Below are 25,233 nucleotides of genomic sequence, written 5' to 3'. Positions count from 1 at the left end.
GGGATGATTCATCTACCACCTCTCTGGCCAACCTGAGCCAGGCTCTCTCTACTCTCAGTGTCAACAGCTTCTTCCTCATGTCCAACATGAATCTCCCCCACTTTAGTATAAAATCATCACCCTTTGTCCTATTGCAACAGGCCCTGCCAAAAAGTCTGTCCCCATCTTTCTTATCACCCCCTTTCAATGCATTCTTTGTCATCCTGGATGTAAAGCAGTGGTCTGCCATCTCCTTTAGATGGATTACTGTAGCACCATGATGCATGAAATATAGGATTTCTCAGAGTCCAGGAGAAATGAGTAGCTGTCCAGAAGAAAAAAAATAGCAAAACCAGAAAGAAAATGCTGAACACTACTGAAAGAGACGGAAATATGAGGAGATGGGAAGAACAGGGAAAAGGAGGAATAAAAGCATGTGGACAGGAGAGAAAGTGTCATCTCCTGTTGAAGGAGTTAGAGGAAGACAGAACCATCCAAGTCAAACATACTGGTTAAAAAATAGCTTATGGATGTGGCAACAAAGTGGTAAAATATCTAGTGGTGGTTTAAGTTATTTGGGGTTTGATTAGCATCAGGCAAACGAGACCGGCTGATAGCATTCAGTGCAGGTAGCAGGTAGAAGTTGCCTTTGAAGAACCTAGATTGGTGCGCACCATGCAGGTCTTCTCCATGAACTGTCACCACTCTGAAAAAAGCTGTTGTCCTTGAGGGGCAGTTCCCTGTGCAGGAATGATCTTGAAAACACAAGGAAAAAAGAAAGGGCATCAGAACATATATATATAATCCTGGGAGTACTTAATGAGATTGCCTAAATATTAAAACTATATTCAGCTCCAGCCACCCTCTGTCAAAACAGACAAAAGAAAAAGAAGAGAGAGATGAAGAGGAGCAGATTTAAAATATCAGGATTTCATTGCTGAGAGCTGGTGAGTAAGAGATGTACAGTGTAATGAACAGGATAGAAATCAGTCAAGAAACTGTAATTTGTTCTGACTCATGATACCAGCCCAATGGAATTAAAAGCAACAAAATTAAAACCAGTAAAAGGAGATGCTTTTATATATATATAGCTAATGATTAAACTGAGGAACTCATTGCCACAGGACAGCATGGGCATTTAGCAGGATCAAAATTAAAAAAAAAATCCCGAAAGAAATTTAAAAAGCAGTTTTATGCTCTGATAAATCAAATAATTTCAGATTTTGTTTTGGAGAAGTGTTGTAATAACACCTCCAGCATGACTTGGAGTCTCTGTTTTGGGCATCACTACAGGTCCTATGAGGATGCTCAGCCTCTGCTTGCATTGGATGTAGGAGCTTCTCACATATAGTGTCTGGAATATCACTGCAACCTTTGAGTCGCTGCTTCCCAAACTGACAGACACAAGCATGTCCTGAACGTGACTACAGATGTGGGAGTTACAGAGGGAAAAAGAGGTCACCAGCAAAATACTGTGCTGCTTCCCTTGCTGTTGGACAACGACTGGGGGATTCCCAGCATGGGTTTTGGGCAGCACCAGCTGTGAATCACTTCACAGTTGTGCTTGCAATTCCTGCACCGCTGAGAGGACAAACAAGAGCCTGGAGCGAGTTGAGAGAAGGAAACGGAGCTGGGGAAGGGGCTGGAGCACAAGTGTGATGGGAGCAGCTGAGGGACCTGGGGGGTTCAGCTGGAGAACAGGAGCTGAGGGGAGACCTTCTGATCTCTGAACTGCCTGAAAGGAGCTTGGAGCCAAGGGGGGTCGGGTTCTGCTCCCCAGGAACAAGTGATAGGACAAGAGGAAACGGCCTCAAGTTGCACCAGGGGAGGTTGAGGTTGGATCTGGGGAACAATTTCTTCCCCAAAAGTCCTTTGGGCATTGGAACAGGCTGCCCAGGGCAGTGGTGGAGTCACCATCCCTGGAGGGGTTGAACAGACGCGGAGATGAGGTTCTCAGGGACATGGTTTAGTGTCAGGGTTGGGTTAATGATTGGACTCAATGATCTTAAAAGTCTTTTCCAAACTAAATGGTCCTATGATTCTAAAAGGCCAGACCTTTGTGAAGGGGATGTGAACCCATGTGTCTCAAGGAACCAAGATGTGGCTGAGCTCCGTGTTTTCTGTGCCGGAGAGGCTGAATGAGCTCAGACCACTCCATTTCATTTGCTGTCAGAGTCCCCGGAGACAGAGACCTAAATGTCTGGTAGGATCCCTCTGTCCTGAGCTGATACAAAGCTGAGCTTATGTAGACCACAGCACTGAGTGGGCAGCAGTCTGGAGCTATTGCTGTTCCTAGTGGCACCCATGCCAGAGGTGGGGAAGGAGTACAGACCCTTCAGCTCCAACTTGCTGTGACACATTGATCCGAATTTGCTTTTAACAGCTGAAGAAGGAACTTCATTGTTTCACTAAGTGGGTTGTCCCAGTGGGCTCCTGGTCAGCATCTGTCCCCACAACACATCAAAATGTCCTCGCTGAAAAGCTTTGTTCCAAGGGACTCTGATTTCTCCTCACCCTTAGCCAGCCTTCACATGTCAAGAGCTGCCAAATATAAACACTCACTGCCATCTAGTGACCAACAAACAGCTCACAGAAAATTCATTTTTTTAATTTCTCAGGGGCAACTGCAAGGGGATGTGGGGAAAGAAGATGACCAGTCGGCCCTAGACAAAGACACTAAGGCTATGCATAGGTACATGTGAAGCTAATTTAAGGTTGCAGCTGGAGGCATTATTTCATTACCCATTAATTTGCCATTTCTTAAGCAGGTGGGAAGGGAATATGAGCTTCACTGAAGTGTCCTTAACAGCTACTGTCTCTGTGGGACTTCAACTAGCTGTTCATGTCCTCAGCAAAAGCTGTCCTATCTGTGGAGAGGGTGATTTGGGGACACCTATTGCCTTAACTCCTGTTGTTGTCTCTTTGGATCAAGCTAGAGCTGAGGTGCCACAAAGGTGCATCCACCAGTTTCATTCAGCAGAGTGTTAAAGACACCAAATTAATTGATACTGTTGTATTTTGCCATGTGAGAGTGAACCACTGCTAGGAAGAATTGTGATTTAAGGGGTCTGTTTCTCAGCTATTCATCCTCACTCATCCCATAAGGTGAGTTGCTTCAGGATGGTCCCAAGCCACATCTCAGATCCAAAATTTCAGCCTCATTCTCAGTGGATTAGAAAAGTGGGACTGAAATTACAACTAGCCCCTGGCTCATTCACGGTGAAAGCTGAAGTGAGGTTGTATTATCGGTCTCAAATGCAATGTTTCTGAGAAATCCATGCCTGAGCTAGCACAACATTGTATAATCATATAAAACTGCATGGACAAGGAAAAGAGCATTTCCATCTCTTCCAGGCATGTACAGTCTTTCATTCTACATCTGCACACAGCCTAGCAAAACGCAGGTGCGATCCATGGCTAAACGTGGTGATAACACAAAAAAATCTCAGTGCATTTTCTGGAGACCTCCTTGTCCAAAGCAACCTGAAAATCTGGAGTTGTACCTTGTCCTGCTAGTGATCCCCAGGCTGTGTGTTGCCTGCTGGTGCTGGGTTGGGGAAGGTCTCATTTGCCAGAAGATGGCACTGGTTCTCCATGGAGCACATGTGAGAACAGGTGCATCCTTACCCATCAGAGCTGCTTATGCTCCTCATCTTTGGTTAAAGCCCTTCCCCAATCCTGCAGGTTGCTGGTTTATCAGAATCACAAGGACAGCTTTTTCCCTACCTGGCCAGAGCCCAGGTCCCAGAGATACACGCCTCTTCCTACATTAACTAGTGCAGCCCATGCATGGTGGATTCTTTGCTTGTAATTGTACAAAAAAGCCACCTTTTATTTTTTTTTTTTTTTCCCCTTCCTGCAGTATTTCACTCCCTCGTCATAAAGCTTTGCTTTCTTAAGGAGAAAAAGCACCTGAAATAAGTGCATTCAGCTTGGCAAACAAGGACTATTTTAGGTTAATCCCCATTCATCTCTACTATTGCAGCCACTGGAGATGTACATCTGCTCACTCCTGGAGATGATAGGTCCTTGTTTCAAGATGCACACAGAGATGATGGGAGAAGTGGGAAACCGAGGGCTGTTGCCAAGTGGTAGATGAGCAATTTTGTATGATTTCAGCAAGGTCACTGTGCTTCAGATCAGATTGTGGCCAACAGATGGGGCCATTTCCACAGCTACTACTTCCAGGTCCACTCGAGCAGGTTCTCCCAGTGACCACAGGAAGATGGTTTCTGTGTTGATGGGATTAAGGCTTTTTTAGGTATGTGGTTAGGAAATGCAGTCAGGAAGGCTGGTGCTTGGGCCCTTCTTCTTTCCTTTGCAAAAGACGAGGAAGTCTCCTTGTTGCTTCACTTCTTTCACCCGAACTTTCCATCTGTGGTGATACAGGACTCCTCTCTGCCTTCAGAAAATTAAGCTATTAATAACTTAGTGACTTGTGGCACTTTGAAGAGGTCAGATGCTCACCAGTGAATCACCGGATTCCCAGACTGGGATCTGGGACCAGCAGTGGATCTATGAGAATGGCAGAAAAACCCCCAGTTGACCCATATCTGGAAAAGCAGGAAAAATGGAGAAATACTAGTTGGCAAGAAGATAGGAGCTCCTCTGTTATTCCAGTTTCAACAGAACTTTTTGATCTCTTGGACATTAAGACCTCAATAGGTAAAAAGCAGAAATAAATACACCCAGAGAAGAATTTTCCTGCTGACTAATTGCCCTTGGACATGATGCAATGACCAAGTGGAAGAGAGTAGTGCTCTGACTTGCTTTGGCCTGCTAGCTACCATTCTGCCTATGGATTTTATTGTCTGTACATTTGAGTTATTGCTCCTGTCTTGGGGGGGGGAGGGGAGGGTTGTGGGATGGGATGGAAAAGCCCTCAAAACAAACAGAAAAAAACACCTCAGCATCAAAGAATAGTCCAACAAGTTTCAGTTTTAATCCAGGATATATTTGAGTCACCCAACCATAATCCAGCCACACAAGTGGGTGCTGGTCCTGTATTTTTAAAAGGCTCTTGCCACTCACACTCATGGAAGTAATTATGTTTCCAGCTTTGTGTCCCCTCACAGCATCACCCTTGTTGCTCAGGAATCACAGCAAGACAGAGGAATGTGGCACTGGTGTCCGTCAGAAAGGAAATTTCAGCAGGACAAGCTGGCCCAGGACGTACACCATTTATACACCATATGGACCTATTAGACCAGGTGTCCTATCAGTGCGATAAGTCTCTGTGAACATCTGCACACCACAGATTTGGATAAACATTCAACTGAGGAAATCGTCTTTTCCTAGAAGAGTGAACTCATTCACTCCTCCATAACAGGGAAAAGTGAAGTTCCAAAGAAACCCTTCCACTTTCTGGAGATGAGAGTCTTCCTGGCTGTCAAAAATAAGAAGAAACCAATTCCCATTCTCTCTCTGGAAATTCAAGCCTTGGGCTTCTCAGGGAGAAAATACCCAAACTCTGCATTGTACCAAACACGGTTTATCACAGTCCTTCTCTTCCTTCAGTCCTCATGCCCTTAATCTTCTCTCAAGGCCAATGAGTTCATGCAAAATCCTCTTCCCAGGCTCTAGAGGTAGAGGTTTCAGGAGGTGTCCAGTTGAGTGATGGGTGAGGACAGGCATCAGGGGGAGGTGAATATGAGACAGTCCTTTGGCCTGGTGGTGGGATGCAGAAAGAATGCGTGAACAGATGAAAGAGAAGACCTGGACTGATAAAAGGTTAAAAAGGGGATTAAGAGAGGCTTATGCAAGCTGACCGTGGTGATCTTTGCATTTTCCATCCACATGGTTGGCTCCAGCTCACATGAACAATCAACATGGTGCTTAAGAAACATGAATCTTTCACTAGAAAACCTGAAGGAGACCCATGGCATATGGCTGATGGACCATGATGTATTTTGCTTTGCCCAAATCTTATGAAAACACAAGAATGAGAAGGTGGTCATATATCAGCCAAGCAGTCAAGTGAGCTCACTCTTGACAGGTGATGTAGGTGTGCTCTGTCATTTCTTTGCTGCTGAAACCGGCATTTTCTGTGTGTGAGGCACCTGAATGTGACAAAGCTGCATCTCCTCTCACCCGTTTTAAGATTTCTCATGCCTCCCATAGCTTGATACCCCTCTGAACTTGCATGAGGAACCATCCTGGGAGTGTCGTGCTGTGACCGCTCATAAATCAGCAGTATGAGAGTGGATGCTTCATTGGTTAGTCCCTGAACTATGGCCTAATACGTGTGAATACTGACAATGATTTACAGGCCAGGAGTGGTTTGCATGTCCACACACACGCTCACAGGTGCCGAAATGCCCTTGCTTGCTGGCAGCTATGCACTTCCCTCCATCCCCCAGGGCACCTTGGCATCGGACAGGTTCTGCCTCTCTGGTCCAGTGCCATCAGCTGTGTAATGTGAGGGAAAAGAGCAGATTACTTCCCTCTTGCTCCACATTGAGTTTTAGCAACAATCAAACCAGGGGAGTGAGGGCAGATGGGTAACGGGGAATCGGCAGCAGGAAGAACCTGGGGTGAACCCCGCACATCATTTGTGAATGCCTGCAGCAATTTTAAACTGTCATACATTATTTTAGTATCACAGAATGACAGAATCATTTTGGTTGGAAAAGATCCTCAAGATCATTGAGTCCAACCATTAACCCAACCCTGACACTGCCCCATGTCCCTGAGAACTTCACCTCCATGTCTGTTCAACCCTCCAGGGATGGTGACTCCACCACTGCCCTGGGCAGCCTGTTCCAATGCCTGACAACACTTTCTGGGAAGAAATTAATAATATCCAATCTAAGCCTCCCCTCGTGCAACTTGAGGCCACTTTGAATTCATGTGGGCCAGGCTGGCCACAATGTTGTCCGTGATTGCTCAACAACATGAGGTCTGAACCAAGGCCCTGTGGCAATATCTGTGCCACTAGATAACAAGGTGGAGGATGCTTTCTGCATTTGAGGGCAAAGAGCATGGCACAAACACATCCAGATATCTGCATGGTGTCCTCCCTCCCAATATGGTGGCTGCCCCAACTGGCTTCCATGAAAATTACATTTTCCCCAGAAATCAAAAAGTCATAGAATAGTTTGTGTTGGAAGGGAACTTCAAAGCTTCAGTGCCCCCCCTGCCATGAGCAGGGACATCTGCACCAGCTCAGGTTGCTCAGAGCCCAGTCCAGCCTGGCCTGGGATGTCTCCAGGGATGGGGCATCCATCACATCTCTGGCCAACCTGGGCCAGGCTCTCACCACCCTCAGTGTAAAAATTTCTTCCTCATGTCCAGCCCGAATCTTCCCCATTTAGTTTAAAACCATCACCCCTTGTTCCAGTTCCCTGCACTGGAAGAATCCACAGCAAATAATTACATACTGATATACAAAAGCTGATACTTTCCTCCAAATATACACATACAGTAGTTTCACTCAACAACAAAAAGCTCGGACAAATGTTCCTGAGCAAACCACTTAACTTGTGACTCATGCATACTGTCCAGTTTTGTGGGGTGGCAATATCAAACAAGAAACAGACTTGAGCATCCAGCATCTGCAGTGCACACAGCAGAACATTTTCCTGCTATCTATCTCATCCTCAGAAAGCTGGCACTGATCCAAAAAAAACCCAGAAGTTGAAGACAGTAAAAGTAACATTGAGATAAAGTAAACTACTGGTCAGGACTCCCTTAAACTCCTTTGCAGGCAGGGAAGGATGAAAATGCAGAACGATGGTGAGTCTGTCTCATGGCTTCTTCCAAGGTCAGATTTGGCTTCTCATTTCAGGTCAAAGCTGAGGGCATCAGGAAAGATGTGCAAGTTAACCTGACACTTGTGGACCTGTAGGCCTCATAAACCTCCTGGAAAAACTCTTTGCTGAATCCAGCATATTCAGGTAACATTTCCTTACATTTAGGTAATTCCTTGTGGCTCCATGAGGTCCGGGCACATGAGTAGGAAATACGCAGTCACTGCGGGTCTATCAAGATGAGTTGAGTGATGGTCCACATGTTTTGTGATAGTGGCAAGTACCATGGCAGCTGAGCCCCCTTCACTGACATCAATCTAGGCTGCTCTCCTCCATGCTGATATAAGCAAGAGATGTAGATGTACCAGAATGTGGCTGCCTGAACCCCCCCCCAATCCCCATCAATCAGATCTCCACTGCTTATAACACAAACTTCAATATCTACTTAAATGGACACCCCAAAGCTTGAATCAACTGCCTTGATGTAGGTGTCTAGTGCTATTTGAGACACTCTGGGGCATCTGAGACATCCACACGAGCCTGACCTGCAGGACATAGGACCTTTTGGAAGGTTGCATTCAGATGGGGTGGCACCTGGACGCTGGTGGGGCATCCTACAGAGCATTTTAGATGGCAGTAGATACCTGTGGTTGAGTAACTGAATTGTGCCTCTACAAGTCGACACCAAAATTGAGGTGCTTTGATGTGCACTAAAATCCCACTCCTACAGCTGTTTCAAGGTGGAAGCTAATTCAACGGCTTCCTACAATCATCAGAGCTTTAAATGCAGTGACCAATGAGAAGAAAACAGCCAAACTGGTGAATATCTGGCTGCTGGGATCTGGAGATGGGTGTTCAAACTCTGCATCATTTTCTTGGGCATGAGCTCTCTTGCCAGCCATCTTCTAACAAGCTATGAGTGAGCTGCCCTGGGCTGCTGCCAGTCTTGCCTTTGGCCATAGTCCTGACAGCCCCAGAGCTCACATGAAGCACTTAGGAAGCAATAAAATAAAACCATTTTGCTAGGGGAAAGCAGTGGATGTTCAGAAGGGGAACCACCGAGAACCGACATCATTAACTTTACCCAAGGTACTTTTACAGTAGTCACGTTGTTAAGAGCAATCACACTGTAAAGAAATGAAAGCTTAAACTGTAAAGCTTTTTTCTTAGCTGACAGTGTGGCAAACATTTTTGATCTATTGGAAAGGGATACTTGGGTGGGAAGAGACCTATTAGTTGCTTGTGTTGCATTGTGATGTTCTCCACCGGGCATTTTTGGGCGGACTGTCAGCCTCTCTCTTCCCTAGCATAGTTGTGCATTAAAGTTTTTCTTCTTTCAGACAGTGTAAAGGAGAGAACAAGCTTTGAAAGAGGGAGATGGGGAACTGGAGACTGGCTACGAGAAGCAGCAGAGCGATCTGCAGGCAGGTATGCTATCAGAAATGTCTGACATATGGCTCGATTGCATATTTTTTCTGTACCTTGCAGACGTCATCAGCAGAAAATGAGTTGGGATTTGAATTTGAATTGAAATTAATGAATTATGGTCCTTGAGAAAGGGAGGGGTGGCTCTCATGAAGCTGTAACTGTCCAGGCTTGAAAAAGGTCCCGGGGTTTTCATCTACCCTGTTGTCCTGTCCCAAGACAGCACCTCATCTGCCAAACCACCCCAGGCAGGAATGTGCCCCTAAGGATCTCCATACAGGTTATTTCCAGGCTTTACATGAATTCTCAGTTAAAAAACATAAGCCTGGTAGCCAAGGCTTGAAAGACAAAGCACCCCACTCATCACAGCTGTGCTGTGTGGGGACAGGTTCCCAAAGGCAGGAGGGTGTATTGGCAATGGATGGAGAAGAGGAGCAGAGCTAAAACAGGGGTGGCAAACAGGCAGGTGTGAAACTTGTTTATTTTACGTGGGTTAATGTTTTTGTACTGGGGAAGGATTTTGTGTGTTACTTTGCTTTCCCATATTATTAGCTTTGCCTTTTCTCCCTTGAGTAAAATATTGTTTGTTGAACTAATCATGTTCCTTGCTGAGTGGGGGAGTTTTAGCTCACCAGGCACCAGAGCGTTGCTGTATGTCCTCAAGGTTCCTGGGGCTGGATCCCAGGTTGGTGTTTTCTGAGTGACCCCTTCACACTTGAGCCCAGTCCATGTCGTTGCCAGTCAGGCCAGCAGACAGGTCACACTAATGTTTAACTCCAGCCTGTGTCATTGCATTCAGAGCCCGTTGTTGCCTCCCCTCTCATTGAGCATTTTATTCCCTTCTTTTCCCAGCAGTGCAAGTGGATACATTGACCCCATCACCTCTTGGTCTCCCCTTCACCAAACAAGTCTATTCCTCCATTACCCTTCACAAGTGCTATTTCAAGATCTCTTTCCATCTCAGTTACTGTCCTGTGATGTTCTCCAGAAGGGACACATCCTTCCTTGAAGTGGTGGGAAGCCTGAAATGGGTCAAGGATTATTTTTGCTAGGAAAGACATAGGAATTCCTGTGCTGGCATGAGGACAGGATCCTGTAATAGGGCAAATCCAGGACTACAGGGTGATAGGGATCCATCTCATGGTCCCTGAGCAAAAGCAAGAGGGAGGTCCACCTCTTTGTTACCCTTTGCCCACAGTGGGGTTGGCTATTTCATCCAAGGGAGTGGGCTCATCTGGAGTAGCTGGGCTGTGGGCACTGTTCCGCAACCTTCTCCAGAACCTCTGGCACAACGACAAGTGGAGGAGCTCATGTCTGAAACCAGGGCAAAGAGATCCATGCCAGCTCACACCATCAGTATTTGCCTCAGTCTGCTTCCTTGTGAAGAAACCACAGACTGCTGCATTCCTCCCATTTTTAAGATGCAAGTTAAGCACATTTTATCCCTGGAGACAGGGACTAACTTCTTCTGCTGATCACCTTCTCTAACCTGGCAGCCATGACCTCTCTCCATCATCTAGCACAATGTTTGCTGCTTAACGACGAAAACATTTGTTGAGGGTGCAGTGTTGGCCTGCCTCTTCAGACAGGAAGGGGATCTTTACTTCAAAGGTTGCCCATCCATGCCCTGGAAGGCTGGAAGTACTTCCCAAGTGACAAGTATCCGCTGGAGAGGAACAAACACTCCAAGTGTTTGTAGACCATTCTCCTATCACTTCTTACCTCTCTAGAGGATGACATAAAGTCAAGGCCATTGTTCCTAAGTGGACTTGAAGTATATTGACCATACTGAGTCACGAGCATTTCAAGACTGCTGTGGGGAGTCCTCTGTCCAGACTGCTTGCTGTTATTGTCTGAGATGAGTCTTTTTTCATCTAAAATGCCACATTTTCCCAGTGTTGGGTTGCCTGTCTGTGTGCTTCAGCAGATAGGAAAATCGTGGCATCCTACTCAGAGTGATGGGAATGTGTCAAGTATAGTTATAAATACCATCTCCCCAGCATACTGGTGGTTGGTGTTTTCTCTCATCAACTCATAGACACCTGCCTTGAAAAGGGACAGATCATGTTCTTTGGGACATGGTTATGTGCCAGTGTTGGGTTAACAGTTGGACTTGATGATCTTGAGGGTGTCTTCCAACCAAAATGATTCTATGATTGTATGTTCTGGGAGTAACCATCTTGAGAGAGTGGGGCTGGATTCTCAGGTTAAACTACATGTAGAATCAAACTCCTGTCAAATCAGAGGAGCCTGGAGTGAAATCAACATTACCCTCAACCAATTAATGTGCATATTTGTCACTGTCACATAGAGACAGAGATTTTTAGGTCAAGATATAATTATGGCGTTTGATAGCCTGAATACAGTAAATGGGAAAATTGGATCCAGTGATTTCTGCCTTGACCCTGACAAACTCTGACTTCTCATCTGGATGACTACAGGTGCCCCAAGGCTCAAAGTAATGGTTTATTCCTGGTATTAGAGATGCTGAAGCAAGAAACCTCTCCTACATAACACCAGCAAGTCAGGGACACTTGTAAGTAGAAATTGGCCATCATCTCTGCTGGACCTATTCAGACAGCACAGGGTGCAGGGGTGAGATGTGCAAGTTTGGGATCCAGATGTCTGGAGTTGTATGATGTTGAAGCAACCAGGATACGAGGTACTACTGGGAGTCTGAAATCCTGAGTGGTGATGACTCTCAACTTGCTGCTTAAAAGGGTTTGGAGTGAGTTTTGCATGTCAGGTTGCAGTCACTTGTGTGATATCTGCTAGTCAGCTGATTAAACTGTGGGAAAATGGTCTGGGGTTGAAATATTCATTTTATACGCATATGTGTATACACATACTTTTTGCATGCGCATGCACATAAGATAGTGTGTATGTACACATATATGTATTTAGGTGTGTTATTACTCCCCTGTTTTCCACCAATTTGAAGTCAAAGCCTTGTAGTCTGACATTTCTCCTCTTTCTTATTCTCCCAGTGTCAAATATGTTCCCTGCACACAGCTGAGAAGTCAGCCTGTCACATGAACTGCAGGCAAGGAGCAATATCTGCCTGGGTTTACTTGTTGAACAACGTTAAGTAGATGATTAACCATTAAAGCAACAGAGTTTGCTGACCCATTAACCACATAGGAAGGCCCTCTGGTTTGCTAAACAATGGGTCCCATACAGAAAGCACCTCGACTTGTCCATCTCATCAGAACCACTGCTGACAGACCTGTGCGGATATTGCGATGTAATGACTCAGTTCGGGCTCTCACGCAACCAATCGCCTGCCGAAGGCCAGTGCTCCCCACATTTTCATCTGCACCGTGTTGACCTTGGAAATTAATCTTGCCCAGATTCATGCTTTGTGTCAAACCCTGGGAGACTTTATAGCTACCACTCATTTTTTCGCCCTCACTTTTGCATGCAATGCATCTCGGTGTTGCAGAAATGCTGTGTCTGAATTCAGCAGCCGCTGAAGCACACAAATTTACTCGTCTGGAGGCACAGGGCAAACACCCATCGGTTCTTGCATGGGGCAGGATTAATAATTCCTTTCTAGTTTAGCATTACTAATTAATCCCCGCATTGCGTACCATCCTTGCCTTGTCAGTCAGATGCCTTCCCAATCAAGCCATAACCCTTGTGATTTTGCTCTGTTCATGCTTAGCTGTCAAATACTTGTTACCTGTCATTCTCCTTGGTGGATGCTACCAGAAATTCAGGAAACAGAATGTCCCACCTCTCTAATTTAAAAAAAGAAGGAAAACTGGTGATCTGATTGTATGAAGGGGGAATGTTTTCCATCTGGATGTCATCAAAATTGTGATGCAACACAAAAACCAGATACTCTGACAGACCTGGGTCACATCTGTCAGCCATATCTTGTTGTCTTGGATAACCTATGTCCTCTCAAATGGCCCAAGATGCTTGTGTTAAGACAACTGATTCCCACATATGGATTGCATGGATTATATTGCCTCGGAGTAGGGTGAGAGTTTAGATGTTAAGGGGAGAAGAATTGCCCTTTAGCTCCCACTGCATATATTGCATAGATCTCCAATAGCTATAAAAGGGATATGACATGAATGTCTAGGTCAGATCAGACAATCATAGAACAGTTTGTGTTGGAAGGGACCTTCAAAGCTCATCCCATGCCACCCCTGCCATGAGCAGGGACATCTTCACCAGCTCAGGTTGCTCAGAGCCCCGTCCAGCCTGGCCTGGGATGTCTCCAGGGATGGTTCATCCACCACCTCTCTGGCCAACCTGGGCCAATGTTTTACCACTCTCATTGTAAAAAATTTCTTCCTCATGTCCAGATGGAGGTATCTAGACTGTAGATCATTACATCAAATCCAGGGAATCTCATTTAAGGATTGAATGGAATGCAGATTAAGCAAATATATGCCAGCTGGTGAATTTTGGACCAGATCTGAGTGATACGCAGTTGGTGCATGTAGGATAAATATCCCACCCTATAGACGGCATGCAGATCTCAGCTTACCATGGCTTTTGTGGATCCTGTTTTTCAGTACTCTGCTTACCAACTACCCAACCTGCCCACATAGTAATGTCATATCACAGACATCAACCAGACAACACAGCCTGGGACTCTTCCTAAGATTTAGAATCTTGGATGCCAGGAAGGTTCAGCCCATCTGCAAGAGCCTTGTTGAGATATGAAGCTGGATAATGTTAGATAACAGGGCTTTGGGTTGTCACTCAAACTGGCTGTATTAGATCTTAAGCTTGAAATATAAGACACAAGGGCTACAGAGGTGAAACAGAGAGGAGAAGAGAGGAGATAAGAGGAGAGGAGAAAAGAGGAGAGGAGAGGAGAGGAGAGGAGAGGAGAGGAGAGGAGAGGAGAGGAGAGGAGAGAGAAGAGAAGAGAAGAGAAGAGAAGAGAAGAGAAGAGAAGAGAAGAGAAGAGAAGAGAAGAGAAGAGAAGAGAAGAGAAGAGAAGAGAAGAGAAGAGAAGAGAAGAGAAGAGAAGAGAAAGAAGAGAAGAGAAGAGAAGAGAAGAGAAGAGAAGAGAAGAGAAGAGAAGAGAAGAGAAGAGAAGAGAAGAGAAGAGAAGAGAAGAGAAGAGAAGAGAAGAGAAGAGAAGAGAAGAGAAGAGAGAGAGAAGAGGAGTGAGATGGCTTTGCTCAGCATGATGGTGTGCTCATAAGGCATTACACTGGATCAAGCAATACACGCTATCATCATCCTTGGTCATCATGATGGTGTCCCACCACCAATGGTATCTGAATGCCTAAATAAGACAGAATTGCAGAGCTCAGCCCTGAGTCATTGCAATGGCTGTATATGGAGACCACCGCCTCTGCACCAGTTACCTCAGTAGTAATATTCAGATTTTCCCCAGCAGTGAGTTACCTATTGAGATCAGGCATTTTTATTCTCTCTGTTACTTCGATGGAAAGAAGTGGTAAACAATTTCAGAGATGTGGTGGTCTGGGATAAGGTTTGCAAGAGACTGAGCAGCAGCTGGCACATTGCAAAACAGTTATTTCATCACTCTGACTGTGCAGGGAGGAATTAAACATTGAGTAAGCAAGCAGAGAGCACGACTGGCAGCAGACAGGTAGCGTAGCAAGAACGATCCTCTGCTCTCCACTCAAGAAGTCCTAAACCTAGGAACATTTAAGTTATTACAAACATCATGGATGTTCACGCTCCCTTTATAGGCACTGGAAATGCTCAGTGCAGTTAATGGGGTGGGATTCAAGTATCCAGACATGGGCATCTAATATTGTTTAAGATGCCTTAAGGTGTCCTGGTGACCTTCAGCTGCTGCTCCAGAAGACACAGGTCTCCTGCATCATGCCTGTGTGGATGTCCAAGGTGTCCAAGGTCAGCTTACTGACCACAGACATCTGCTTTCCATCTACCTTCCATCAGGTACCCAACAGACACAGGATGTCTTTGCTGCAGATCTCTGAATGGAGAGGAGTAGGTACCATCAAGGGTTTCTGTGTTTTGCCACACATCCACTCTGGAGCATCACAGCTGACAAGCCCATCTCGACTTCTGAACCTGAGTTTTCTTTCAAAAGGCTTGTTTGCTCAAGAATGAGAGGATCATAGAATGGTTTGGGTTGGGAGGGACCTAAAAGATCGCCTAGTCCAACCTTCCTGCCATGGGCAGGGACATCTTCCACTAGACCAGGTTACTCCAGGACCCATCCAACCTGGCCTTGAACAAACCCAGCTCGGGTCTCATGAGCAAAAATCTGTCAGTCTACTCCCGCACTGACATGGATATAAAAACACCCAGCTCCTAGACTCTGGCTGAAGACCAAACAGATGACAACCTTCAAGACAATGACATTTCAGTTACAGCAGTAAATCTTAAATCCCACTTTAAAAGAAGGCTAAACACTGTGAAATAAACCCCTTTCCTTAGCATGAAACATCCATAAAGTGAAACAACATGACCGAAATCACCCTTCGTCTAAAAATAAAAGCAAAGAGAGGGTTTTCAGTAGTGCTGGAAAATACCCGACACGCGTTCAATGGGTGGGCTTGATATTGTGACTACAAAAATATTTTTGCTCAGTTTGTTTCTGGCTGTTTTGCGGCTGATGTTTTGCCAGACCTCTTCAGCATTCAATGAGATGGGCTTGCCAACTTCACCCTATGGTTTGAAGGCACGGTGGTGCCGCCGGACTGCGGAGATGACCTCCCAGTAAATGTCCCAGAAATACCCCACCATTCCGAACCACTGCAACTGTCAACATGTGCAGAGAAACTTCCCAGAGCTGCTTAAAATACAACCAACATCTTCTTGCTTCGGTGTTTCAGACAGGGCGTAGAGGGACTGAGGAGCAGCCGTTTTCCCATTTTGCTTAAATAAGCATGGCTGCTCACAGGACGGAGGAGCATGGGAGGACAGGTCCCTGGGGACACTTCCACCATCCAAGTGCTGGCGGTGAGTGGTTTTGGACAATGCTCTTGGCTCCTCTCCGCCAACTCACATGGCCCCAGCATGGGGGGAAGAGAGGGAGGTAGAACGCAAAAAACGGGGGCTGGAAAGTGGTGACAGAAGTTCAGGTAGATTGGAAAGACCAAAAGGTTTATTTTATTTTATTTTTTCCCAGGCTTTTCAGCAAAAAATGAAATTGGAGAACAGAAAATGCCCTTTTGGCTCAGCTCATAACAGTCCATTTGAGATCATTTGCTGGTTTTGTTCTTTTCTCAGGGCATTTCACTCCTCCCTTTAGTGCCTTTCCTTTGCACAGGGGTATTTTTTTTTTTTAAGAGAGCCTATAATTTTCAAACAAAAAGGTCATATTTTGAAATTTCCAAGGAAATCTGTTGGCATTTCGGACCTGCCTTGAGAATGTTTCAGGGAAATGTTTCATTTTTTCCCCAGAAATTTTCTGCTACCTTTTCTCCAGCCCACAAAATTTCAACACGAATTTATGAATATCTTCTGTCCCTCCTGAATCTCCATTTCAAAAACATTCACTATTAGTTTAAAAAAAAAAAAAAAAGAGAGAAAATAAACTACCCAGACCTGCTTTTTGTCCACTATTATTATGATTTCTTGCTCTTTGCTATGTTAAAAAGTGATCCAGCATCCTGTCTCCCTTCTCAGTGGAGCCAAAGGAGGGAAATGGATCCAGGGTGAACATCTCCAGCCTCGTCCACCAACCCACACCCTGGTCCTTCCCTCACTTCCCATGACCACACATTGACATTCAACACACACCAGCCCATCTCAGCAACATCTGGTCCCATGTTGCAACCCACATGAATAAATGCAAGTCCAGGAAAAGTAGGTGCTATGACCTGTCATTTACCAACAAGGAGAGACCTCAAATGACATGGTGGCAAGAAACTAGGAAGCAATAAGATTTTTAAAAATGTATTTTGTTAGAGCAGTTATTAATTGGGGGAACTTCAAAAAAACCCACGGTGGATGGCAACATCCACAGACCACTGGGATGGCTAGAAACTGTTACAAAACCTCAATTAAAAATTGATTTGCAGACATCTAAAGAGGTTTCTGTGTACCTCTTTCCAAGCAGACAGCAGTGACCACAGCCAGGGACACAGAAACAGAGGCCAGCTGGACTCTAGAAATGCAGCCTATACTCCACACTCTCTATTTCTTTTTCTTCTTACTCCTTTCCCCCTTTTTTTTTGAATATTATCATACCCATCCCTTTCTGTCTCAAGGACTGTGCATGCCCTTCAGTTAACTGGTTTAATGTATGTTCAGGCTTGACTTGAGCATATTCCTGGTCATTGCCATCAGTCCCTAAGATACAGAGGCAAGGTGGGTGACCTTAAAGATAGAGGAATAGGTTATCCCAGGGCACCTGTCACCCTAAGGATGAGGTAAACAAGAGAGCTACAGGAGCAGAGTTAATGAGGCCTCCTATAGATATGCAGATGGAATCCTGACATCCACCCTCACAGTAACCCTTGCTTCACCTTCAGCTCCCCTAATGCCTACGTGCACAACCTCAATTTCATAGAATCATAGAAATATGGAATAGTTTGGGTTGGAAGGGACCTTCAAAGCTCATTCAATGCCACCCTTGCTATGAGCAGGGACATCTTCACCAGCTCAGGTTGCTCAGAGCCCCGTCCAGCCTGGCCTGGGATGTCTCCAGGGATGGTTCATCCACCACCTCTCTGGCCAACCTGGGCCAGGCTCTCACTACCCTCAGGGGCAACAATTTCTTCCTTATGTCTAGTCCGAATCTCTCCTTTAGTTTTAAACCATCACGTCTTGTGTTATCACAACAGGCCCTGTTAAATTTCCCTATCCCCATTTCCCTCCCCCAGTTCCTCGGCCTCTCCCTCCACTGCTCACCAATTCGTGTTTTTTCTATCTGTATTTCCTAAAGAAGCAAATTGTCACCAAAACCGCTCAAATAATGTCCAGTAAATCACTGTGTTTTACAGCAAAGGTTCAGACAGAATGCAAAAAGAGTCCCTGCTTGCTTGGCACTATTTCTTCAGGCCTGAAAAATACCTCCTGCAGCTCTGTCTAACAAAAACACATTCATTCCTAGCATGCCTGATTGTCATAAAGACAATAAGGACTTTATTTCGCACTGGGACTAATTGCATTAAAAAAATCACTCTGGTCCAGACTGAAAAGTCCCCAATTCTCTGTGAAATCGCCAGGAGGAAGGTGTCCATGTAAAGGACAACCTGTCTGGGTTTGCTCTGAGGGGCTATATTTTCATAGTACTCATGTATTTAAGAAGAAAAATCTTCACAAGAGCAAAGCACAACCCAGGAAAGATATGCAAGGGAGCAGAAGGCAGAATAACCATTTTTGAGTAATTTTTAAATATTTTTGCCAGCTCTTGGGAACATCAGTGAAAAGAGATGTCTTTTGCTGCTAGAGAGAAATAATTTTAGCTGAAGAGATGCATTTACTGGGCTTTCCGTTAGTGGGAAACTTTATAAATTCAATTCTTTAACGATACAGAACAATTAAAAAGCTTAAAACTTTTTTTTTTTTTTCACAAACATGGTGTATAATACCAGCAAGCCCTGAGGTTTGGGGGACCCCTGATGGTGCTTTCCTGCAGTTCAGGCCCATCGAATCCATCTGAGGAAGCCCCATTGAGTCACCCTCCTCTCTCCCCCTCCCTGCAGAGTCCCACTGTCTGCCCTGGGCAGGATTTGCTCATGGGTTCACCTCATCAATTGATAGGTTGAGGCCAGTTGTATGAGGTCCAATAAGGTCAAGTGCCAGGTCCTGCACTGGGGTCACAACAACCCCAGGCAGTGCTACAGGCTCGGGGAAGAGCAGCTGGAAAGTGCCTGGGGGAAAAGGACCTGGACGTGTTGATGGACAATGGCTGAACATGAGCCAACCTGTGTCCAGGTGGCCAAGAGGCCACCAGCATCCTTGTTTGTATCAGCACTGGTGTGGCCAGCAGGCCCAGGGCAGTGACCGTCCCTGTGCTGGGCTCTGGGGAGGCCAAACCTGGAATCCTGGGGTTAGTTCTGGACCCCTTGTGACACATCCTTGAGGTGCTGGAGTGAGTTGAGAGAAGGGAATGGGGCTGGGAAAAGGGCTGGAGCACAAGTGTGATGGGAGTGGCTGAGGGACCTGGGGATTCAGCTGGAGAACAGGAGCTGAGGGGAGACCTTCTGATCTCTGAACTGCCTGGAAGGAGCTTGGAGCATGGAGGGGGTTGGTCTCTTCTCCCAAATAACAAGTGACAGGACAAGAGGAAATGTCCTCAAGTTGCTCCAGGGAAGGTTTAGATTGGATATTCGGAAAAATTTCTTCAACAACTTTTCTGTTTGTCGGGCATTGGAACAGTCTGCCCAGGTCAGTGGAGGAGTCACCATCCCTGGAGGGGTTGAAAAGATGTGAAGATGAGGTTCTCAGGAAGAATGTTGTGTCAATGGTTGTACTCAATGACCTTGAGGGTCTCTTCAAAACAAAAGGATTCTATGATTCTATGTAGAGCTCTGCAAAGGCATCTTTCCTCATCACCATGGGGACTTTGTAGTCCAGGAGTCCAGGGAGACCCCTAAATGGGAGACACAAGTGCTGCTGGAACCTATTGAGCTTCTTTTTGGTCACACTGTCCTAATCTGGATTCATTGCAAGCCTATGCATATGCTGGGTTATTGCTGCTATCACACATCACTCCAAAGACTGAGAGCAAATGTAACACGGCATCAGCAGCTCCTGTGGGTCAAGGTTTTAACAACATGTCTTGGGGTGTAGGAGTCCTTGCAGAAGATGCAGAAGGGTGGGCCAGCTGCAAGTGTCTTCAGCTGCTTGCGATGCCCGTCCACCTCTTGGGGAAAGTCTGTGCAGCCACTTTGAGCTCACTTGATACAAACAGGTGATGAACTTGGTCCTTCTTTCAGCTTAAATTGCAAGCAAGAGCCTCTTAAATTAGGTGGAAAGAGGGGAGATAAGCCTTTGCTTTTCTTGCAGGAGTGGCATAACAATAGAGCAGAATGCTTGAAGTTTGCTCTTATAAAAATAAGAAATAAAAGGAACTGCTCCCGCGGTGGAGTGGGGGCTGGACTAGGTGACCTCCTGAGGCCCCTTGTAAACATATTTTATGAGATTGCCCGATTATACTGAGAGCTGGCAATGCTCAGGAAGGATCTGCGTGAGCCTGTTACCGTGGGCCAGGAGTAAGGTGCTTGCTAATGCTTAATAAGATTTAGCTGCTGTGTAACAGATGCCTATTGGGACTTGTTGGTTAAGTCTCTTTCAAAGTATTTTAATATGGGTCCTGTAATCAGTTAAGAGAGGGGATGTCTGATGGGAGGGAGGTTTAGGGAAACCTATGGCTTGTTGAGATTTGGTACGAGAGGCCCTGCTAGGGGTCAGTCCCATGACTTGGTGGCTTGCTTGGTGCCCTGCCCTGATTCTGATTCTGTTCTCATCACATGGCGTCATTTTGGGGTAGATTTATATAGAAACAAGCAAAAAATCTCAACATGTAAAGCCCAATGAGCTGTGGCTCCCTGTCTGGCACGTTTCCCACAGATCTCAGGGGACAAAACTGGTGGTCCCCACCTCCTGCAACTGGGGACACACCTGTGTTTCCACATCCAGCTCTGTCCTGCATGAACAGGAGGGTGGAAAATGGCTTGCAGAACATCATGGAACGACAGGGTCTCATTTGTTTTTTTTTGTCTTCAATAATGCTGAATTAATTGACTGTCACTGGCTTCAGTGCCTTTTTTTCATTTGGAAAAGTGAGGAGAGACAGGGCAGGAGTGGGGGTCAAGGCCATGTTGCTCTTTATTTGCGGTGATTTGCGCTCCACAGAGCCCTGGGGAAGCAGGGATGCTCTGAGCCTGGCTCTCAGCAGCCCATCTGAAAGCAACAGGAGCATTTTGACCCCATCTATACCCCTCAAAATCGTTGACTCTGGCCAGAGGGCTGGGTGCAGGCAGGACTGAGGTTAGGAATGGAGGTGCAACACAACAGCATGTTGCCTGAAGCTCAGAGCTGTCCCCAGGGTGACTCTAACTGCATTCAAGCTTGATGGAAAAGAAGGGAAAAGCCTGGCTTCTAGCCTGCGTGTGATCACTGGAAGGGAGGAAACACCCTGAAAGTCCACGTGATGGTGAAAAAAGAGTAACTGGAAATGAAGGCGGTGGCAGCAGGGGGGATTTGCATGGTGTGATCCCCGAGATGGTGGAATAAACGACATCCCGTGGGCAGGCGGTGTTCCCAGGTCTTGTCTGTTATTTCAGCCTGCATCCGGAGGGCAGATAAATGCCAGGCCCACTTCTAATTAAGGAAACTGAGGAAGGGAAATGTGAGTGGCTCGTCTCGGAGGTGATTTGTCGGGAGGAAATGCAGCTGAAGGCTTCTCATCTATCCCGGGCACAGCCTCGGATACCCAGATGGAGCCTGGGGAGGTTCCCCAACTCTTGCTGCCTTGCTTGAGTTACTCCGATCTGGGAGTGAGTGCCAAATATCTGGTGGGGAACCCATACAGGACTGGCAGAGAGGGATGAAAGAGGTGACCTCATGGGTATTTTCCTTCCCTTTTGCACTCCTCTGACTCAACCGCCCCGCTGAGCTGGAGTCGCTGCCCTGGAGAGGTTTGGTTCCTGTGGCAGCGAGACATCGGCGGGCTGGTCAAAGTCCTGGCATCTCTAACGGGAACTGCTTGGAGGGGAGATGGAGCCCGGCTCTGTGCTGTGGAAAAAAGCCATAGGGAGGGAAGGGGAATCCTGAGTGAAAGAGGCACAATGTTTCCTGCAAAAACCATGACAGGGATGGTGGTGAGGGCTCCTCTGGGATGGGGAAGCCTCTGGAGTGATACAGGCAGCTCAAGAGCTGAGTCATGGAGAAGGAAAACTTCAAGTCATGCTCCGGATCCCTCTGTGGTCTAAAGTGCCCGGGAAGAGCCTCGTGTTGCCTGAGGATGTCCCATTGGCCGTGTCACGAGTTGGTGTCACCCACAGGGCTGGGGGTAGGGCTCACCCCAGCAGCGGGTGCAGGAAACCAGGACCCCTTTGCAGGGTGCCAGACCCTTTGCTGGAATCCTCGCAGTCATTCCCCCACCCACCTCACATGCAGGATGCACATTATGGAACCACAAGGGTGGGATGGGGGTTAGGGAGAGGATGTGGGTTTTCTGCAGATGCCGACGCAGAGGCAGGTCCAGTGGCAATCACTCTGGGGCTCCTTACCCAGCATTGGCAATCACAGAATCGAGGAATGTCCTGAGTTGGAAAGGACTCACAAGGATCATGGAGTCCAACTCCTGTCCCTGCACAGGACACCCCACAGTTCACACCGTGTGTCTGAGGACATTGTCCAGTCTCTTCTTGAACACCGTCAGGCTTGGGACCGTGACACCTCCCTGGGGAGCCTGTTCCAGTGTCCAGCACCCTCTGGGTGAAGAACCTTTTTCTCATGTTCAACCTAAACCTCCCCTGGCACATCTTCCTGTCAATGCACCCTGGCATCTTCTTTTGATCCTAAAGAAGACAGCACGGTGCTGGCAGTGACTCCATTCCCTTTTGCAGTTATGGCCCTTTGAAATTGCTGCTTGAAACACCTTGAAACTCCTTGGCCACTTGGCTGCTTCACTCTGGCTAGTGCATATCCCCTCCATCCTGGATATAAAGCATCCAGCTGAAAAATACCCAGTTAAAAAGCCAAGCAGACACCGACGTGTCCATGCTATGTGGCACTGCCCTCTGCTGTCGGTGGCTATGGGGACACTGCCCAAGGCCACTAGCCCTGAGTAGTAGAAACACACAGCTTTTGTGTCACCATAGGGACTGCTGGAGGACCTGGAAAGCCACAAAGCTGTCTGGGAGGATGCTGAACCCAGGACTGGTGTGTGTTCCCCAAGCACGACAAACAGTGTTCGCAGGCAGCAAAGCCCTGGAGGAGTCAGCACTGGCTTGGGCTTCCCTTTTCCCTCATCTGAAAGCAGAAGTGGCGACTATTTTTGGTGCTGTCTCACTTCGGAAAGAGCCATGCACTCCTCAGAGCATCCTCCCCAGCTACAGCACCTTGCTGCGGGCAGAGGAAATGAGTAACGGTGAGGGTCGTGCTGCCTTTCCATGACCGGACCTCTGACTTGGGGCTGCCTGGTGTAACCGGAGTTTCCTTCCACATGCTGGGCACACCAGCTTCTATGGGATGTGCATAAAGAAGGACTCTTAAACTGTCTTTTCCAGTGGAGAAACACTCAGGCGAAGCCTCTCAGTTACATATATATAATGTTGCTTGTCCTTCCCTCCATCTGCAGCCCTTATTGCCTGTTCTTCAGCTGGAAGAGTTTGGGTGGGAGGCTAAGGACATCCAACGTGACCCCAGAGCTGTCTCTTATCTCCCAAACTCTCCTTAGTGAAAGGCCTCTAGATGGGGCTTTAATGCAATATTGCATTAAAGTCCAGTGCTGAGCTGTGATTGCCCGCGGAGCCTGGGGGCTGCTCAGCTTGGGGACACACGAGGTGGTGACATGGTGCCACTGCACCCCAACCATCAGCATGAGGGAACTGAGATATTCCAAGACCCTGGTAAATAATGCGGATGACTTTTGCTGGATTGGATTTGACTCCCCCCCAGGATGTTTCAGCCCCCACCACAAGGGATGCTGAGGCTTGTGATGCAAAACCACTCAATCTCATCCATGGATGTGCAAAGGTTTGCACAGTGCTTTTCCACAAGGCTGTTTTGCAAAGGTTCAGTCAGGGACTGGGCTGACCTGTTTTAGACATCAAAAATTAAAGCAGCTCGCCCCTCTCCTTCCCTCTTCCCCCACGCTTTTATTCTGAAAAGAAGCAGAACCCAAATAGTTTGCACAGTGCTGGAAATGCCTGAGCACACGGCCAGTGGTGGGGATAAATTCACTGAGTTCCCAGTGCCGCTCCAGGGGCTATTCCAGGACAAAAGGTTCGTCCCTATTAACCCACCCCCTGCATGGTTCCTGAATCGGTTTGTCTGCGAACTATCGGAGTCAGAAACACCAACCCCACCGCGTTTATCCGAGGGTCTCTCTGTCTCATCACGCACCCAATTGCCACCTGCTGGGCACATCTCTGTGGAGCAGAATGGCTTAAACCCCCTCCCAGGGATAGCGGCTTTTGGGACGAGAGCCCAGTGCCAAGTGCCTGCGTGTCCTCCTGTGTGTGTCCCTGCGGGGACACGTGGTGGTTCAGCACTGTGACACACAAGCGTGCTCAGGAGTGAAACCTTTTTGCTCTCGCGTGGCAGCAAGTGTAGAAATTACCTTCAGGATGACGATGAGGGTGACGTCTACTGACCTGAAACAACGCTGCCACCGAGCACTGGTGATATTTAGGGCATTAACTACTTCCTGGATTGGGTGCTCATTGTGCTGTCTATGCTTTGGGGTCTCTGTGCTCCCCTCTGCTGCACCAGTGATCACTGGGATGCATCACTCTTGCACAGGGCTGGGAATGTGTACACAGGAGTGCGTGATGCCTTTCCACATCCAGCCTTTGCACGACTGGATCAGCCCTCGCCCATCTTGCCTCTGCAGGACTGTCCAGCCTTTAAAAGACTGACAGGCATGTCTAACCTTTGGATGACTGTCCAGCCCTTGCACAACTACCCAGCTTTTGCACAATGGATCATCACTACCTGAAGCCCTTGCATGCCTGGTCACTGCACACCTGGCGCTTGCACACCTGGTGCTTGCACAACTGCCTATCCCTGGCACATCCAGCACTTGTGTGACTACCCAGCCCTTGCACAGCTGCCCAGATGTGCAACATACACCCATTGCACAGCTGCCCATCCCAGGCACATTCAGCCCTTGCACGACTGTCTTGTCTTGGCACATCCAGCCCTTGCAATGCCACCCCTTCCACACCTGGCCATCGCAAAACTGCCCGACCTTTGCACAGCTGGCCATCCCTGGCATAGCCAGCCCTTGTGCACCAGTCATTTGCACAGCTGGCCAGATGTGGTGTACGCACCCCAGGCACAACTGCCCATCTCTGTCATGTCCAGCCCTTGTATGACTACCTGTCCCTTGCACAGCAGCCCAGATGTAATACATCTTCCCCTTGCACATCCACCCCTTGCACAACTGCCCATCCCTGGAACATTCAGTACTGGCACACCCAGCCCT

The 25,233-nt window shown here is 47.2% G+C and overlaps 1 long non-coding RNA gene across 1 annotated transcript in view; it reads left to right on the top strand.

The window, feature by feature from the left end:
* The window catches only part of LOC110366006 (uncharacterized), a 34,871-nt gene extending 12,870 nt beyond the window's left edge, over positions 1 to 22,001 (top strand). The window contains exons 4-5 of the long non-coding RNA XR_010469903.1: positions 7,766 to 7,874; positions 9,068 to 22,001. This is a non-coding gene — a long non-coding RNA (uncharacterized LOC110366006). The remainder of the gene's footprint in view (positions 1 to 7,765; positions 7,875 to 9,067) is intronic.
* The last annotated feature ends 3,232 nt before the right edge of the window (positions 22,002 to 25,233 follow it).

The sequence above is a fragment of the Columba livia genome, chromosome 2, assembly GCF_036013475.1.
Source record: "Columba livia isolate bColLiv1 breed racing homer chromosome 2, bColLiv1.pat.W.v2, whole genome shotgun sequence".
Lineage (NCBI taxonomy): Eukaryota > Metazoa > Chordata > Aves > Columbiformes > Columbidae > Columba > Columba livia.
This window is presented reverse-complemented; position numbering and strand designations above follow the sequence as displayed.